Source organism: Chrysemys picta, chromosome 3, assembly GCF_011386835.1.
Source record: "Chrysemys picta bellii isolate R12L10 chromosome 3, ASM1138683v2, whole genome shotgun sequence".
NCBI lineage: Eukaryota > Metazoa > Chordata > Testudines > Emydidae > Chrysemys > Chrysemys picta.
The window spans coordinates 121178890-121198360 of record NC_088793.1 but is presented as its reverse complement, the minus strand read 5'-3'; the positions used below and the strand labels follow the sequence as shown (position 1 = coordinate 121198360).

The 19471-nt window shown below is 46.4% G+C and overlaps 1 protein-coding gene across 13 annotated transcripts in view; it reads left to right on the top strand.

Annotated features, from left to right (window-relative positions):
- AGPAT4 (1-acylglycerol-3-phosphate O-acyltransferase 4) overlaps positions 1 to 19471 on the top strand; it is a 183453-nt gene that overhangs the window by 104114 nt on the left and 59868 nt on the right. The gene's annotated exons all lie outside the window — the stretch shown is intronic.

The window sequence follows — 19471 nt, the reverse complement described above, 5'->3', positions numbered from 1 at the left end:
AAAACCCTTAAGTGATTTAGGAGCACAATATCCCTTGACCGTGACTGAAACTTGTGCTCCTAAATCATTTGCATGCTTTTGAAAATCCCACCCTTAATTGTCTAAAGACTGAAGGATGGATTCAACAGCGTTAAACACTAACAAACCAGCATGGCATTGTTCTTATACCCTCTTTGTGTCTTGTGTACCTGTTCTACAAGGGAGCAGAGAACTGGGCCTTGGTTGTTAGTGGCAAAAGACAAGCACATAAAAATTGGACTCAATTCTGCATTGGAGGTTATGCAGAGCTCTCGCCATATGTGAAGCTGTAGGAGGAATTCTATATTTCTTCAGGTGTTCTCCAGTGTCCAAGGGAAGGGCACCCTTGAGTGAAGGGGGGGGGCATACTCCCCTGTGCACTAGTTCTGTTCACTGGGGTTGGTTGTGTGTGTGTGTGTGTGTGTGTGTGTGAGAGAGAGAGAATGGGAGACACACCTGTCTTTCTCCCTGCCTTTTCGAGGACCGCGTGCACCTCCAAGCGCAAGGGCTGCATCATGATCTGCAATGGAGAAGTAGGCTTCTTGTGCACCCATACTAGAGTCTAGTTGTTAGTGTGTAGTGTCCCATGTTTCTCCCTTGGCAATGTCTTCCACAAATCAGGTGGTAAATGACATTTGCTTCTATTACTACTTCATATCTCCAACTCAGTGGTTACTATACCATGACACTTATGTGAACAGGAAAGTTTCTGGACTCTCTCTCCCCACCCCACTTATCTACCCATCAGGAAAGGAGGGTGGTTGATGGCTGTAGCTCCCCTGAACTTGCTTATGACTCTCAGGATGAGACTCCATGCTATAATTTAATGTAGATATTCAGGGGGGTGGTGTCCCTGTCTCTGAAGAATGCTGCAGCAGGGAACAAAACCCTTTCAAAAAAACCTGTTGGAAACACAGCAACACTTGCCAAGTTGAATTTCCTCTGTGTTATACAGTTTGAATTATTTCTCTCTCTCTCTCTCTTCTCCCCCCGCCTCGACACTGGGGTCACAAGTTCTTTATTTCAGGATGGAAAAAACAAACTGAAAATCAAACAGCTCTGCAGGCCATTTGCTTTCTGGGAGGCAGTTGGTCTTCTAGTATCCCTTTTGTCCACTGTGATAGTGTTCATAACTTAAAATAGGAAACTACAAAGCCAACACAGCATAAGAGATTCCTTCCAGTATGACTGTCTACTGGTAGGTGGTTCCTCCCTTCTCATCGCCAATTGTAATTAGTATTTGTGTTTGTATTCTCTTCCTCCAACACTGACATGGTGGGTGTAATTAATTAACTTTTCCTTTAGTTCCTGGTGCTAGAGGAGGGAAGGGCATGCTTGAACCTGATTAGTACTATTTTTAAGTTTTTTCCTGCTTATATCTATTCTGTATCTAAGCAGTTTTTAGTTGGAATCTCAATACTGTATATTTAAGACTTGAAAAGTTACGTTTTGAACAAGAGGTCTCTTCCATACATGGCTAGGACCTTTTGTGGTTTTGTAGTTAGAACCAAAGGTCCAGGAATCAATGCACAGTACTGAGGAGAGATTCTAAGGAATGAATATATTTTCCTGTGCTAGGTGAAGGAATGTGGAGATTTCTGGCTGTCATCAGGGAAGAAGTTTACCTGGGTTTTGGGAAGCTAGGAGGGGTTCTGGCCAGAAGGAATTTTACACTGGCTCTTATTAAAATGTTTTGCTGCACTCTGTCTTTTCTGTATCTTCTTCTAATGGTGCTTTTAAAATCAAAAACTGATGGCATTTTCCAGCTGTGGTTGTTGTCTTGGGGTCTTATCCAAACAAAGGTAGCTTTATAATACCCTGCACTTAGTGGAAGCTGCTATACTTGAAAACTGGCTTTAGAGCAAACTTAAAGGGTCTAATTGAGTTTGAAGGAACAAAACTGTAATGGCTTCTTATCTCAAGGGTCTTTCTGGCCTTGCATTTCTTGATGGTATTTGCTCCACACAGACAAAGGACAGAGGGAAGAGACATTTTAACCCAGCTGTATTCAGAAAAATGCTTTCTTTGTCTGAATTCCGCTACATCTTCAGAGCTTGATCATAGATTGCTCCTCCCAAGTTGTCAATTTAATTAGTCAATTGTTATATCCCACAAATCTGTGGATATGGTTTTATTGTCTGAACATAAACTCCATTCTATGTATATGGTACTGATTGCTTTTGTGAAACTGATATATGATCAAGATGAAAGGTTATTGCCTTCATGTGGAAACAGAAATCTGTCACCAGCTCGTAGATAAATATGTTGTTCCCATTTTAAGTGTGAACGAACACGTGCACACTCACATTTGGAAATTAATCTGAAATTTCATGACAAACTTAGTTAAACTAGAGTTGAGGTTAAAGATCTGTTATGCTTTGACAAAACAATACTGAAGCTATTTTAAATACCCTAAATGCTAGAAACTCAATGAAGTCCTAGTTAATGTTCCAATGACAGCCATAGCTCTGTCCTCCAAGTCCCTGCCCAACCGCAGTCTAAATGAATACATAATATATGCTGGACATCTGTACCATTGTCACACAAAGCTCAAGTCTGCCTGGATGACTGAATTCCCAGAATAAGGTCTCTAGTTGTATGCTAGAAGCTTCTAGTTGTATGCTGCTGAGTAATGTGATAGTTATAGCAATGTCCTGGCAAAATCTTATTGAATTAAGTTTATTTTTGGAGTCTATTAAATGCAAAGGTTATGTATTATTGTGGGTCTGGGTATATTGAATGATGTGGCAGATAAGAATGGGCTTTTGGGACAATTCATGTGAAGTGGATTTCTTGGGAGCTATCTAGTGGGAGGTGAATGCAAATTCCTCACCCCAGGCTATGCAAAAATCCAGGCTTTTGAAGCAACACTTTTTGAGGAAAAAGTCCTTTTGTCTGCTGACTGCCTGTTACATAAGGCCTGACTCTATCGTTGTTTTTGTATTTTCTCTAATGGTGATAAGTAAATAAAAAGATGATGTGGTCTGGATTTGGCCCATGGTCCACCTATTGACTACCCCTGCCCTAGTCTATAGAGCAGGGAGACTGTGGTCTGAGGCCCTATGTTTACACCCCTACACACTACTGCCAGGCTATTTGTACAAAATATGCATTCTGGGGTATCATTTGAAAACTAACACACTTGTCAATTTTGAAAAGTTTCAGAGTAGCAGCCGTGTTAGTCTGTATCCGCAAAAAGAAGAACAGGAGGACTTGTGGCACCTTAGAGACTAACAAATTTATTAGAGCATAAGCTTTCGTGGACTACAGCCCACTTCTTCGGATGCATATAGAAGTTCTATATGCATCCGAAGAAGTGGGCTGTAGTCCACGAAAGCTTATGCTCTAATAAATTTGTTAGTCTCTAAGGTGCCACAAGTCCTCCTGTTCTTCTTTTTACACTTGTCAATAACATTGTGAAATGTGTACGACAATCCTGTGTGTGGAATTATGGATATTCACTGATCTTCTTCAGTCTGAGACCAGAGGAAGTTGATAAATAGGCTTTCTCGAGATAAAGGCAAGAGGCCAACACCTCAAACAAAGTCAATGGGCTATTCATTTTTATTGGAGATTGCCAGAAGAGAATAATTCTGTTGTAAAATTGAAGCAGGAAGCATCACACTGGAGCACACTGGGGGCCCCTTAATCAAGATGGAGTGATCCCCCCCCCCCAGCGAGACAGGATACTAAACCCCAGGGGATCAATTTGGCCGTTGAAACAAAGGAAGACTCTGAGATATAGGGACACATAGAAAGACTTCAGAATTTCTTTCACCTAAGGAGACAAAGAAAACTAGTGCCTTGGACTCTGTGGGGATCCTGCCTAAGAGTTATCTAGCTATTACTGGAAAGGGAAGATTGGTGAGGAAACTACCTTGAACAAAAACTGTAGCTTAAGTTAGGTGTGAGCCATTAGAATGCATATTTTTACTTTTGTTTATTTGTAACCATTTCTATCTTTATTCCTTCTACTTGGTACTGCTTAACATATGCTCTTTTGTGAATAAACTAGTTTTATTTTGACTACAAACAAACACAGTACTGTGCTTGAAGTGAAGGGTATATCTACCCCAGTTATGTTAATAAGCTGTAATGTACTGACTCTTTTTTTTTTAAAAAGAGCAGTGTACTTAATATGTTCTTTGATTGTTCAGCGATAGGGGCTGTGCATTGCAGAGAAACGTCTCTGAGGAGCTTGGGAGCTGGAGTTCACTGATTGTTACCTGCCAAGCAACATTTGGTCTGGGAGAGCCTTGAGGAGTTTGGTGGTGAGGAAGACAGATTTGTGTGGCATCAAGCTGCCACACAGTCCAATCTCCTGCAAAGCTCTCTTGCTGAGGCAGAGAGCTAACTCTGGCTCACAGCTGTAGTGTGTTACACCCATGTGTACTGGGTAGGTGGTTCACCAATTGGTATGTAGGAAGAGTGGTGGTCTGAGGCCTGCATTGGAAATTCACCCCCATTCAGTGCCATCTGTATAGCAGTCTCTGACCTACAGATAGAGATTGGACAAAGATATGGTTCTGGAACCTTAATTGTTAATCTCCTGGTCTTCTGGCATTACTCATTTTGAAGACACAAATCTTTTTATTAATTGTTGTAAATTCCACTCTTTCTATGGGCACATAACAGGAATTGGCAGACAAGAGTTCTGTAGCTGTAGAAGAAATTTGGAGTTGAACTGCTGTGTGGGCAGTGGAAAATGGTGTCCCTGGATCATAACTTGACCTAAGCCCATAGTATAAATACATTGAAAACACTGAATCTTATTTTCCTCAGACTCAAAGAGTGTGACAAGATCTGACGTGTAGAAAGCTGGACTGAAATGTCTCATTAGTTTTAAATGCACTCTCTATATTCTCCTGACATTGACACAGAAATTGAATACAGGATCTGCTGTGCCAGCACATCTTTTTGGAAGACTACTCAAACGAGCCTTCAATGATAGGGATCTACAAACAGGTACCAAGATCTTGGTTTACAAGGCAGTTTTCATCCCCACCTTTCTCTATGGGTGTGAGACCTGGGTAACCGAGAGATGATTTCTCAAGTGGCTGGAGTGGTTCCAGCAGTGCTGCCTCAGGAAGATTCTCAGGATCCTCTGGGAAGACTGACGCACTAATATAAACATTCTCTATTCAGCCAACATCAGCAGTATAGAAGCGCAGGTCATGAAATACCAACTCTGCTGGGCTGGCCACTGTGTACGTATGCCTGACACTCGCCTCCCAAAGCAAGTACTCTTCTCTTGGTTAAGTCAGGGAAGAAGGGCTTGCAGAGGACAGTGTAAGTGTTTCAAAGACATACTGAAAGTACATCTTAAAAAGGGAGGCATCACCCCCAACAAACTGGGAGGACTTGGCATGGAACAGAACATCATGGTGCCCCACCATACACCAAGCCACGGCTCGCTTTGAGGAGAACAGATGTGCTCATGAGACAAAAGTGACAAAGGAGGAAAGAGAGGACGCAACACTCCAGCCAACTACTGTGTCTCCTCCAAGATTACACCTGTCACTTCTGTGGGAAAATCTGCAGGGCAAGAATTGGGCTCCTCAGCCACTTAAAAGCTCACCAATGAACCCCCTTGGCAGATGACATCCTCACATCGAGGATAGCTGAAGAAGGTGATCATGGAACTGTGTAAACATACTTTGTTAACAATCTACTGCTAGAGGCAGAGTGGTTCAGTGGAGAGGACAGTGAGCTGGGACTAGACAGGTGCTTTTTCCCCATTCCTTCCATTGAGCTGCTGTGCACCCTGAGCAAGTTCACTTAATCACTGTGCCTCTGTTTTTCCCCCTTCGGTTCTTTGTCCTGTCTATTTAGAATGTAAGCTCTGAGACTGTTCCTTTCCATGACACTGGCTTGCTGTGTAGGGGTAGTGCCCAGCACAACTGGCCCTCACTCTTGACTGGAGCTTTTAAGTGTTACTAAAACCGGAATGAATGAGATGTTAGCTGAGCAGAGGTGACCTAGGGGAGCTACTTTATCTTAAATGTACAGTGTGTCCTGTCATTTGACTTCGGTATAGCAGCTGGAAGGTTATTACTAATACCTCCATTTGATGCCTCATTAACTCTTTAACAAGAATTCACAGCTAGGCCTTCAGGGACAGTTGTGGATGACTTGTGAGGCAGGAACTGTATGCTTGATAATGTGACCTGTTGGTAAAGATAAGAATCATTTGGAAGAGAATGTTGGCTTGCGCAAATGCTGGTAAAAGTTTGCTCAGGTATTGCTAAATTCCTTGGGAAGGAGATAAGGGAAGCATTCAGATATGAGATAAACATGTCCTGTGCACTGCTCTGTTACATGATTAATTCCCACAGGGATCAAAAAGGGTATTTCAAATCAGTGCACTACTGTAGGCCTGTGTATAGTATAGCTTAATGTACTTATGAGATTGGCTTTGTTTCCACATACTTCTATAATAGAGTGAAATAATTGATCTATAAGAGGGTTTTGTAAGGCAGGAAAGGGCAAAAAAAATGCAGTGAAACTTTAGACTGAGAGCTTGCAGCTGTTTTAAGGAGAGTTATTTAATGCACATCTAACATCACTTGGGGCAAGACATTTTACATGGAGGCAATGGGTACAAAGGGTATGTCTACACTGGAATTAGACACCTGCAACTGGACCATTGACTCTGGCTCCCAGCATTGAGGTGTAGACACTTAGGCTGCAGCCCAAGCTCTGGGACCCTCCCACTTCACAGCGTCCTATAGACCAGGCTGCAGCCCAAGCCCAGAGGCCTACACCGGAATTAAACATTCCCCTAACTTGAGCCCCACAAGCCCAAGTCAGCTGGCATGGACAAGCCACAGGTGTCTATTTGAAAGTAGACATACTTAAAGAGGAACAAACTTGATGTGTTTGCTCATCTAGTTAGCCCAGTGCTGTAATTATGATTGAGATGATACTATCAGTTTAAGCTGCTATTTTCTGAAATACACCTCTACCTCGATAGAACGCTGTCCTCGGGAGCCAAAAAATCTTACCGCCTTATAGGTGAAACCACGTTCTATTGAACTTGCTTTGATCAACCAGAGTGCGCAGCAGCCCCCCCCCCCCCCCCCCCCAGAGCACTGCTTTACCGCATTGTATCCGAATTCGTGTTATATCGGGTCGTGTTATATCTGGGTAGAGGTGTATATATTTCAGGCTAACATGCTTGCTCTCCCAGTCAAGATATGTGTTTACTTTTTGAATATTTTTTGAGGGAGTTGGGGAGAAGAAATTCATTTGGCCAATTTTGAATGATCACAACAGAATGGGGAGGACACCTGGTATTTTTCAGACGATTACAGCACAGTTTTTAGTAGAGATGGGTATGAGTCTGGATCTGGGTGTGAACTTTCCCAAAGTTCAGTGATGATTGTATCTGGGGTTTTAGTTCATCTCATTGAAGGAAAAAAGCCACAAGATTCAGGTATGGATCCAAACTTCCCTGACTCTGAGGCCTTTTGAAGTAAATGGGGCAGTTATTTTAGCTGTATTTGTTTTCAGTGAATGCATATTACGATAATCCTACTTATGGCTGAGATTCCACACTTAGAAAAGTCAGGTAAGGTGGCTGTAATGACACGCCTGGAGGGGTTATCTACAGAGATTGTATCCGGCACAAGTCATTAGCTCAAAGCAGTAGAAACTTATGCTTATAGATCCAAAGGTCCTTTGGTTCAATCCCCCAAATGACCCAGCTGAGGGCATCATTCATTACATGTGAGGGGATTTGAACTGCTCTGGACTGCTGAAGTTTGGGACAAGTGAGTGTGTAATGCATGCTACCACAGTGTGGCTTTTTCTCCCCTCTAGCAGTGAAACTGTGTAAATATTTGTCTGCTACTGCCTCTAAGCTAATGTGGTCCTTAGGCTGAGTATTAGAAGCTCATGCTTGTAGACACTGGGTTCAATCCCTGCCGATTACTCCAGTCATAGTTCACACAGCACCTATAATTTGACCACATCACAGGAATATAGGCATTGCACGTAGGTCAGACAAGGTCTATCTAGTCCCAGGGGCGGGCAAACTTTTTTTTTGGTCTGAGGGCCACATTGGGTTTCCAAAATTGTATGGAGGGTCAGTTAGGGGAGGTGGACCTCCCCAAACAGCCAAGCGTGGCCCAGCCAACACCCCCTATCCAACCTCCTCCACCCCTGCTTCTTGCCCCCTGACAGCCCCACCAGGTCTCCTGCCACATCCAATCCCCCCTGTCCCCTGATAGACCCCCGGGACTCCTGCCGCCCCATCCAACCCCTCCTCTCATTCCTGACTGGTCCCTGGGACCTCTGCCCTATCCAGCCACCCCTTCTCCCTGACCGCCCTCTGAACCCTTGCCCCCATGTTCCCTGCCCTCTGACCAACCTGCCCCCTATCCACACCCCTGCCCCCTTACCACGCTGCCTAGAGCACCTGTGGCTGGCAGCGCTACAGCCGCACCACCAAGGGCACCAGGACAGGCAGCCACGCTGCCCGGCTGGAGCCAGCCATGCCACCGTGCAGCACAGAGCACCAGGTCAGGCTGCTGCTCTGCAGCTGCGCTGCCCCAGGAGCTCCCAGAGCATTGCGCCAGTGGCAAAGTGAGCTGAGGCTGCGGGGGAGGGGGGAACAGCAGGGAAGGGGCTGGGGCCTAGCCACCCAGGTCAGGAACTCAGGGGCTGGGAAAGAGGGTCCCGGGGTTGGATGTGGCCCGCAGGCCATAGTTTGCCCACCTCTGATCTAGTCTCCTATGTCTTCCCTGAAAATATCTAGTACTGGTCTCTTTCCGAGAAGGTGCACAAAGCTTTAGAATAGGTAAGTATGGAATAAAATGCTCAAATGCTTTAATCTCCATTATATAGAAGCAACACAGATTAAGGTGATGATTGAGATAAACAACATTCACATGACATGAGTTATGGTTGCCATGGAATTGCAATTTTGAATTTCCTGCCTTTGTGCATTTAAAATCTGTCTCAGGCTATGTCTCGACTACTGCGGTAAGTCGACCTATGCTATACAAGTCGACGTAACTTAGGTCACTTTCCACAGGGTCTACACCACGGGAGGTTGACGGGAGAAACTCTCCCATCAATTATCTTACTCTTCTCCAGTCGACCCCGGTACCATATCCCCGATGAGATCAGATCTACTGTCGATTTTGGTGGGTCTTCACTGGACCTGCTAAATCAACTGCTGGTGGATCTCAGAGCGTCGATCCCGGCTGTAGTGTAGACATAGCCATAATGTTGCATTAAAGCAACACTCTCTTCATTCAGTCATTAACTGGTCAGTGGAGCAACATGGCAGGGGGAGGAAATTGGCTGAAGGCCACTCATGATTTCAAAGCTTTTAATAAAAGAACAGTAACATTGAGCTCTGTTAACCTCTGTATAATCCGTGTTGCAGGAATCCATCTTTTCCAGTTACAGTAGAACCTCAGAGTTTTGAACACTTTGGAAATGGAGGTTGTTCATAACTCTGAACAAAACATTCTTCTTCTTTCAAAAGTTTGACTGAATATTGACTTAATACCGCTTTGAAACATTACTATGCAGAAGAAGAATTATGCCTTTTTTAACCATCTCAATTTAAATGAAACAAGCACAGAAACCATTTCCTTACCTTGTCAAATCCTTTTTTAAACTTTCACTTTATTTTTTTTAGTAGTTTAAATTTACACAGTACTAATACCGTATAGTATTTGCTTTTTTTTGTCTCTGCTTCCTGATGGCATACTTCCAGATCCAAATAAGGTGTGTTGTTGACGGGTCAGTTTGTAACTTGGAGATTCTACTGTACCATTGTTTCCCCATGGTGATAGTAGTTTCTGGCCACTGCAACCCAGTGATATGTCAAGTACTTAACTGCACCTTCCTTCCTGCTGGCTTGAGAGTTAATACACATCACTGTAATAAAGCAAAGTTCCATGGCTGCCATGTTTGTAGGGTTCACTCTGTCTAGCAGGTCTAAATGTGATTTGGAAGCACCTTGTATAGGTCTTAGTTTCCTCTGTGGGATGAGCATTTCCTTTTGCCCGTATCGCCTTCCTTGTTGCTAATGCTCATCAAGAGAGGATAAAGGGTCCACTCTTTACTCATGTAACTAAGCAACAACCAAGGAGAAAAGGGTTTGTGTGAGGATCAAAGCAGTAATTAAGCTTTAGTTTTGCAACATATTTTTCAACTCCGATCCTCAGCTGGTGTAAATCAGCATTGCTCCATTGTAGTCAATAGTGTCACACTGATTTACACAAGTTGAACAGCTGGCTCAGATCTGTAAATGTTAGTTGTAAAGAAAAAAACAGTGCCTGGGCTGCTGTGAGGTCCCCCTGCCCTCCCTCTGCTGCCCACCATGGCCGGGCAGCTGTGGGGAGCCCAGCTGTCTGCAGCGAGTGGGAGCTTTGGGGGACCCCCAGGGAGCTCTGGGGTCCCCTGCTGCCCAGCGGCTAGAAGATGCTGGGGGCCTCTGCCAGCAGCAGCTGAGGGCTGCAGGGCTGCCTGCTGACAGCAGTCCAGCTTCGGGGCAGAAAATGTCAGCGGTCTCTGGAAGTCACGGATTTCATAACTTTCGTGACCTCTGTGACATAATCGTAACCTTACTCATAGTTGCAGAAAAATTCTTGAAAACATGAATCCTAAAACCTCCAAAACCAGATGGCAAATACATTTAAAAAAAACCCCAAATTTTATGCCAATCTCATGACTTTTTAGGGCCTGATTTATGATTTTTGAATACTTGGGGTCTGCAACACTGTCATCTCTCCATTAAGATAGGTCCACACTATGGAAAAAGTGAGCTTCTGTTTTAGGACTTAAACAATAATAGATTATGCTACACAGTGACCAGAAAAACACGAACTGGAACTACCACATATGTACTGGGTGGCCAAGTTAACGTTGCTGTTGGAACCTTAACTTCTGCATGTCTTGGGCTATAAGTTTTTACACACAGCTCTGGGTTGAGAGTGATGCAGAGCTTTGCCATCTTAGGAGGAGCCCCAGGAGAGAGTGCTGTGGGTTGGATTGTTCTTTGCCAAGTTCCAGTGAGGCTTGCCTTTGTGTATAATATAAATGAGTAGTATTGGCTCATTTATGTAGCTGGATGTGTGAAGATCAACCAGCTAAATTTCCTGAGCAGCACCATCAAATACTGTTCTTTGAGTGATGTTCCCATGGGTGCTCCACTGTGGGTGCGTCAGTGTCTGGAGTCGGAGATTTTCAAAGCAGTGCCCGTCGGATCGCACATGCACACCTCCCCTCCCCCGCTCTGCGCGGGTAGAATAAATAGCGCTGAGCAGTCCGACCGCCCTTAGTTCCTTCTCTACCACCTGCAGTCTGGAATGGAACAGTTAGCAGAGCCCACTTTGTTATTTAGAGAGACTCTTACCTGTTTTTCCTTCTCATAGTTAGTTAGCTCCTTCATTTTCTTTTCTTCTCCTTCATCCTTTTTTTTGTTTTTCCCTAATTCCCGTCAGGGAAGCTATTCCCTCATCCTTATGCCTGGCTCCTCCAGGTTTAAGTAGGGTTACCATACGTCCGGATTTTCCCGGACATGTCCGGCTTTTGGGGGCTCAAATCCCCGTCCGGGGGGAAATCCCCAAAAGCCGGGCATGTCCGGGAAAATCGGGAGGGCTCGGCCGGGGCCTCTTTGTGTGGGGCCGGGGCCGGGGTCGCGGGGCCATGGTGCCGGGCCGGGCGCGCGGGGCCGGGCCGGGCGCGCGGGGCCGGGCGCACGGGGCGCGGTGCCGGGCACGCGGGGCCGGGCGCACGGGGCGCGGTGCCGGGGAGCCAGGCCGGGCCGGGCCCGCGGGGCCGGGAGCCGGGTCGGGGAGCCGGGGGCCGGGGGCCGGGAGCCAGGTCGGGGAGCCGGGGTTGGGGAGCCGGGGGCCGGGAGCCAGGAGCCGGGCCGGGGTCGCGGGGTCGCCGGGCCAGGCCGGGGGCCGGGAGGTGCGCCGGGCCGCCGGGGCCGGCACCCCAGGGCCCGAGCCGACCCAGGCTGGAGCCGCCGGGGGCCAGCCTGGGCCGTGCCTCCTCCCCCCACACCCCCCTTACCTGCTACAGGCTTCCCGTGACTCAAATGTTCGCGGGAAGCAGGGGAGGGGGCGGAGACTTTGGGAGGGGGCGGGGTTGGGACGTGGGCGGGGCTGGGGGCGGGGCCGGGGCCCCGGGGAGTGTCCTCCATTTGGAGGCACAAAATATGGTAACCCTAGGTTTAAGAAGTGTGTGTTGTGCAGGCTGCATTCTCTATAACGGACATCCACACACAGTATATCCACTGACTGGGAGAGGGACACGTTTCCCAGAAGTGTTCCTGCTGTCTGGGCTTAAAGGCAAGTGCAAGGAAAGACAGGATTCTTAAACTCAAACTATTCTTTATGGAAAGTCCCTGGGACCAGTGTCTGACCCCAGCTCTCTCTCCTCACCAGAGAGACCCTCATGCTCAACAAGGTCATCTGCTGACCCTCGTTTCCCTAGCCCGAGTAAGGGAAGATCATCCTCTGACCAGGCTGACGCTAAGAAGAGAGCGGTCCCTCCTTCAGCTCCTGAGGCACAAACCACAGGAATGGCGTCTCCAGCTACAGCCGTGGTGCTAACGGCTTCTGACAAGAGGCACAAGGCTGCTCGTTGATCAGTGGTTCTCAACCTATTTACAATTGTGGGCTGCATCCAGTACTAAGTGTATGGCCCTGGGGATGTCTCATGGGCCACAGCTCTGTGCTGATTGGGCTGCAAGTGGTCCATGGGCCACAAGTTGAGAATGACTGTCCTAGACTGACTACCTCAGCCCCTGAGAGTAAGTCTAAGGACTGTGCCAGGGCAAAACAGCAGCTATCACGCCACCTCCTGTTGTGAGTGACTGAAGTGAGTCCTTTATCTCCTCGGTGGCTCCAGGTCCATTTCTGGCACTGAGGACACAGTTGGACCAGCAAAACAGCTGGCTCCAGTGAAGCCCTTGGCTCCGACGCTGCGCACAGCAGCAAAGCTCTCAGCTCTGAGCGAGACTCTCTAGCAGTGTTGCAAACGCCTACTAAAGGCACGGCTCCGAAAAGCTCTCTGGCGCTATCTGCTGACTCTTTTCCATCTCACACCTTGGCACTCTGCTCAACACAGGCACTGAGAAGAGATCACCCACAGGAATTCACTCAGCTCTCAGACCTCACTGCATCTGACACTCCGGATTCTCCACTCGTCAGAGAGGAGGTGTCCCAAAGTCTCACCCACTTCGTGCTCTCCCACAGTGACAGCACCTCCTTTCCTTAGTGATGTTGAGAAGGACAAGGGTGATTATCAAGACACTCTCTCTCTTGCCCCATCAACATCAGGGCAGTTGACGTCAACTTACCAGCATTACCCTGCTGCAGTTAAGGGCACCCAGCCTTTTCAGGGGCCCCCCATGGATGCAACCATATAGTCCCAACCCCCACCCTCCAATTGGCCACACTGGGGCCCTGGGCCATGTATAGGGCACAACTTGGTAATCCCCCCACCACTGCAAACATGCCGGTTTCCATCAATCCCTTCCTCAACGCTCTCTCAACCTCCAGAACCACAGCCACCACTGAAGGAGGAACTGGAAGGAGAGCAGGATGAGGAGGTATCTCCAAGTCCTCCCATTTCCTTCATCTTCACCTGATGAAGCAATCATGCCGCCACCTCCCACAGTGGCTGACGATTTTTATCACTTTGTTTCTTAGAGTGGCTGACTCCTTAAACATCCCACTTGAGGAGGTCAAGGAACAACATCATGAACTGATTGACATTCTCCATACCTCCTCAACAACAAAAAATGCCCTACCTGTTAACAGTGCACTACTTGAACCTGCAAACCTTCTTTGGCAGACTCCAGCCTCTATCTTCCCCCACCCCCCTCCTCCTTCCCCCTTACATGCAAATGTGCAGATAGGAAATGTGTAAGGTGATGCATTTGGGGATGACTAATAACAATTTCAGTTACAAGATGGGGACGCACTGGTTAGAAGTAACGGAAGAGGAGAAGGACCTAGGGGTTCTTGTAGACCGCAGGATGACTATGAGTCGACAATGTGACGTGGCGGTGAAAAAAGCCAATGCTGTCTTGGGATGCATTAGGCGAGGTATATCTAGTAGGGATAAGGAGGTCCTGCTTCCGTTGTACAAGGCGCTGGTGGGACCTCATTTGGAGTACTGTGTGCAGTTCTGGTCTCCCATGTTTAAAAAAGATGAACTCAAACTGGAACGGGTGCAGAGAAGGGCCACTAGGATGATCAGAGGAATGGAAAAGCTGTCGTACGAAAGGAGACTAGAGGAGCTTGGGTTGTTTAGTCTGACAAAGCGAAGGCTGAGAGGGGATATGATTGCTATCTTTAAATATATTAGAGGGATTAATACAAGGGAGGGAGAAGAATTATTCCAGCTTAGTACTAACGTGGATACCAGAACGAATGGATACAAACTGGCCGTGGGGAAGTTCAGACTTGAAATTAGACAGAGGTTTCTGACCGTCAGAGGGGTGAAATATTGGAACGGCCTACCGAGGGAAACGGTGGGGGTGACGGACCTGTCTGGTTTTAAGATAAAGTTAGATAAGTTTATGGAGGGAATGGTTTAATGGTAAAACATAGTAGTCAAGGAAAGCCAAGCAATGGTGGGTAAATAGTATAATGGCTAACGGGGTCAGGCTGGAGACTCTTGCCTATATGCTCGGGGTCTTGCTGATCGCCACATTTGGGGTCGGGAAGGAATTTTCCTCCAGGGCAGATTGGCTGAGCCTCTGGAGGTTTTTCGCCTTCCTCCGCAGCATGGGGCAGGGATCTCTAGCAGGAGGGTCTCTGCCGATTGCAGTCACTAAAAACAGGATTGGGGACTTCAACAGCAGAGTCCAGGGAAGGGGTAGGGACGGTTTTATGGCCTGCAGCATGCAGGGGGTCAGACCAGATGATCATAATGGTCCCTTCTGACCTTAAAGTCTGTGAGTCTATGAGGAAATATTATCTAGCTGCAAAAAATGTGGAGTTTTTTTTTTTCCCCACATCTTGCCCCAAATTCCCTCATGATGAATGCGGTGCAAGAGAAGGGTTGTCAATGCCAATCCGGTCATCCTGACCGAGACTGGAAATGTTTTAGATCTCCTGGGCAGAAAACCCTACTCATCTGCTACTCTCCAATTTTGAATTTCCAGCTGTGAGGCTCTTGAGGCCAAATATGATGATTAAAAATTCTAAGCTGGAGGAACTTTGCCGGGATCTGCCACAGGAAAAAAGAGAACAATTCCTGCCCCTCATTTCAGACGGTCACTTAATAGCCTGCACGGCCCTGCAGGCCTCCCTGGACTCAGCTGACAAGCTTTACTACTGCGGTAGTAATGCAACGTGCATCATGGTTGCACCTTTCAGGATTTCCCTAAGGAGATGCAAAATACGGTCGAGGATCTCCCGTTCGAGGGACAAAAACTTTTTTTTTTCCCCTTGAGCGCACGGACAACACCTTACACTCACTGAAAGACTCGCGAGCCACTCTAAAATCCATCGGTATAAACACACCACAGCCAAAACGAAGATTGGGGAAATATTGACTCGCTCCACGATGTTGCCCTCAGCCATACTACCCACAGCGGCAGTTTGACAACCAACGGTGTCATCACTGACCTCCCAACCGGTGCAGACAATCACCTGCATGAGGGACACTGTCCCAGACACCCTCTAATTAGCAGCAAATTTGAAAGTGTGGTTGAGGGCCAGAGAACCTCCTGCCGGCTCCAGTTGCCCTTACCATCTGTAACGCCATCTCCCCACCACAGTTTGGCAACCACCTAGCTCCATTTTTACTAACTTGGATGCTCATTATTTCAGAGAGATGGGTCCTGGAAATAGTAAAGGAAGGTTACTCCATCCCCTTTCTCGCTATACCAACCCCCACCCCTCTGTCCCTCTTCCAGGACCCCTCTCACGAGCCCATTCTGGAGTGGGGAGGTAAGACCTCTTCAGCTGGGAGCCATAGAACCAGTCCCTCCACAACACAGAGGACGCACTACTCTTACTACTTCCTGGTACAAAAGAGGTCTGGCAGTTGGCGCCCCATCCTAGACCGTCACAATCTCAACAAATTTGTCAGATTACATTTCAAGATGGTCACCCTATCCAGTGCTGGGATGGTGGTGGAACAGGAGGATTGGTTCTCGGGCCTCAACCTATAGGATGCATACTTTCATATTGCAGTACGGCCTGATCAGACATTTCCTATGATTCGTCATTGGCCACAGTCACTACCAATACAAGATGGTACTGTCATTTGGACTATCCATAGCTGCACCAGTTTTTTCCAAAGTACACTCAGTGGTTGCAGCCTTCCTCCGCAAACAAGGCATCACCATTTCCCCATATCTAGACGACAAAACTTTACAAAACTGAGCCTCCTTATCAATTTTGAAAAGTCCACACTAACCCCAGTGCAAACAGCTGAATTAATTGGTGCACTACTCGATGCCAAGTGGGCAAGAGCGTTTTTATCACCTCACAGGTTCACAGCGATAACACAACTATTCAACTGCCCGAGGATGCCCCCAAATCCCAGCACATACATGCCTCCAACTTCTGGGACATATGGCTGCAGCTACGTATGTGGTCAAACATGCGAGGCTGCACATGCAGTGTCTTCAGGGCTGGCTTCATACAGTATATCTTCCTCACAAGCACAGCATGCAAAAACTCCAGTCCATGCCAACCCAGGTCAAGGATTCACTACTGTAGTGGATGTGCCCTGACAATATCTGTGCTGGGGTCCCTTTTCTCCAACCTCCACCTACCATGGTACTTACCACCGATGCCTCCCTCCTCGGCTGGGAAGCGCATCTATGCAAGTAAACTATACAAGGCAGATGGATGCCCACTGAGTCCACCTTATACAGGACCTGCTGCCATAATAGTGGAAGGAGATAAAATTTACTTTGTAGTGGGCAGGATTGGGTGGGCAAAAAAAAAAAGTGTGTGCTAATTTGTGGGAAGACGCAATCTTTTTATTTTAAATAAATGTTTTAATATTTAAATTTAAGTGAGTGATACAGAGAGATTTGATATCTATTATAACAGGTGTTAAAGTACTGTTTTACATGGTGCAAGCAAGATTTGGTTTTTATTGTTTAGTGGTAAAAATTGTCTGTTCCATTTTTATATTTATATAAAAAATATTAACTGACCCTGGGGTGGGGGTAGGGGTGTTTGTTTTTTGTTAAAGTAGCATGGGGGAATCTTTGTCTTGTGGGATTTGCAAGATCTAAGGTTTTTGCAAATGGGAGTGGGATAAAAATGCAAGCAACAATGTGGGGATGGGTATTGTGGGGCGGGATGGGAGTGGGATTAAAAAAGTAGCTCACTTGCTTGCCTCACTTGTTCTCTCCTCTGGGGAAGTATAATCAATCAGAGCTGCTGTAGGTAGAGCTCTCTTCCCCCTTTGCTTACAGACCCAAAGCCATTCTCAAAGGAAGGAGCTTAAGAGCTCAGTGTGGCTCTGACCCCTCCTCTCCTGTGAGGAAAGGAGGCAGGACAGCTCCTCTGCTCCTCCTTGCATCACCTCATCTGGGGATGGGCATTGGAGGGCTGAAGACCCCCTGGAATTCCCCACCTCCTGCCTGGAAAGAGGAAAGGGGTGAAAAACCCCAGAGGAAACAGAGCTGAGGCTAGAGGGGCTGAACTTATTGCTGGGAAGGAGACTGGCAGGTGTGTGGCTGAGAGCTCTTCAACAGGGCCAAAATCATCCTACCCAAGACATTTGAAAGAGTGGGCAGCATTAATTCTCGCTTACATTCTAGGGATCGGCAGGGGGCTACAAAAATCAAAACAAGCCCCCAAAAGCACAATTATAGTATTTAAAAAAACATACATGATTTTTGGGTGTCTCATGATTTTTGATCTCTTGAGGTTGGCAATACTACATTTACATCTGTGTAAAGCACTCCCTAAATCTGAATGCTAGCACTTTGCACAGGTGATGGGAAGCAGGGACAGAGCAGTCCCTGAGACTAAATGCTGCAGTTCTGTCTGGACCTTACGTGAGCCATATCCTGAGGAGGAGAAGGGAAGGTCCCTTCCTCCCTCGCCTTTCCCCACTTATGGCCACATACGACCAAGCAGAATTTGTCCCACAGACTTGTTTAGAAGCACTGTTCCTTTGCTCTTTCCCCTTTGATAACTTGGGAACAGAACTGTTCAGGAGATAAAATTTTCTACTGAAATACTCAACTTTTTGGTTTAAAGAAATCAAAATTTGGCATATTTCTATTCTGAAATGCTGCCAGAAACCTCATGGGAGTTGTAGTTTGGGTGCTTCATACACCCATTCTCTTCTATAGACCTGGCCCCCTTGTCAGGCTACATTTCCCATGACATATCCAGCTCTCGCCTTTTGGGGCGGGGAGGTGGTGCATCATGGGACATGTAGTCAGGATGGGGACTCCAGCTTATAGAGCAGAATGGGGACATGAAGCAACAAAACTCCAACTCCTGTGGGGCACTGTGTCAGCATATCTCATCTGAAATATTTTCGATTTAGGGCACTTGATTCTTTTTATTAAGAAGTGTAAATTTTCTGCAGAAACTTTTTGTTGAAAAACCTTGTAAAACAACTTAGTCAGAAAATTTTCAATCGGCCCTAGTTGCGCACTTGAGAGGGCATGTTTTTCTCAACAAGTTGGTGTGGTTTATAGCATGGCTGACTTGCAAAAAGCAGGCTTAATTGAAGGGGAGGGTTATAGCTAATTTGCACTGGTCAGCAGCAGTGCAGAGGAGGAGAGTGTGTGTGAGAATGACCTTGTGCTGTTGAGCTACAACAGCAAGTTGCCAAATAATAATGACTATGGCAGTCTGTGGGAGTAAGCTAGTAGCATGATGCTAGTTTATTGCAAAGTGATGCTAGGGAGTGTCACTTGACAACCACAAAGAGAGAAAGGTCTAGAGGAATAAAAAAAAGAGTGGGAAGAATAGGGGGAATGTTAAGAACTTCAGATACTGCTGTGTGGTGGGTTTTTCTTTTTCCATTTAATAAAAAAGCATAGTGTTACTCTGGAACTTGTTTTCTGCAGCAGCTGAACAAGCACATTGATGATAAATAACTAGGCAAGCAGGAGGCAAAAGGTTTAATCCTGCAGTATTTTCTCAGGCAAAAATCATACAGGATCACACCCAGGTAGCACAGATGGAGTCTTTCTGCTATGGAATGTATTTGAAGTTGAAAAAATGTAAACATGCATGTGAAGTATCTGTATAGTGAACGTCGTGATGTATTATTTATTAGCTCCATTCAGATTTTTTTTTTTAAAGTGACATTTGGAATAAAACAGGATGACCTTTTATTAAAAGTTTCTTATCTAGATAAAGTGTAGCTTGTTTGGAGAACATCATACACAATTATCTATTCCCTTGAACTTCTGAAATGATGAATTTTAAGCAATGAATTTGGTGGCAATAGAGGATAAAGGAATGAATTAAGTGTTGGG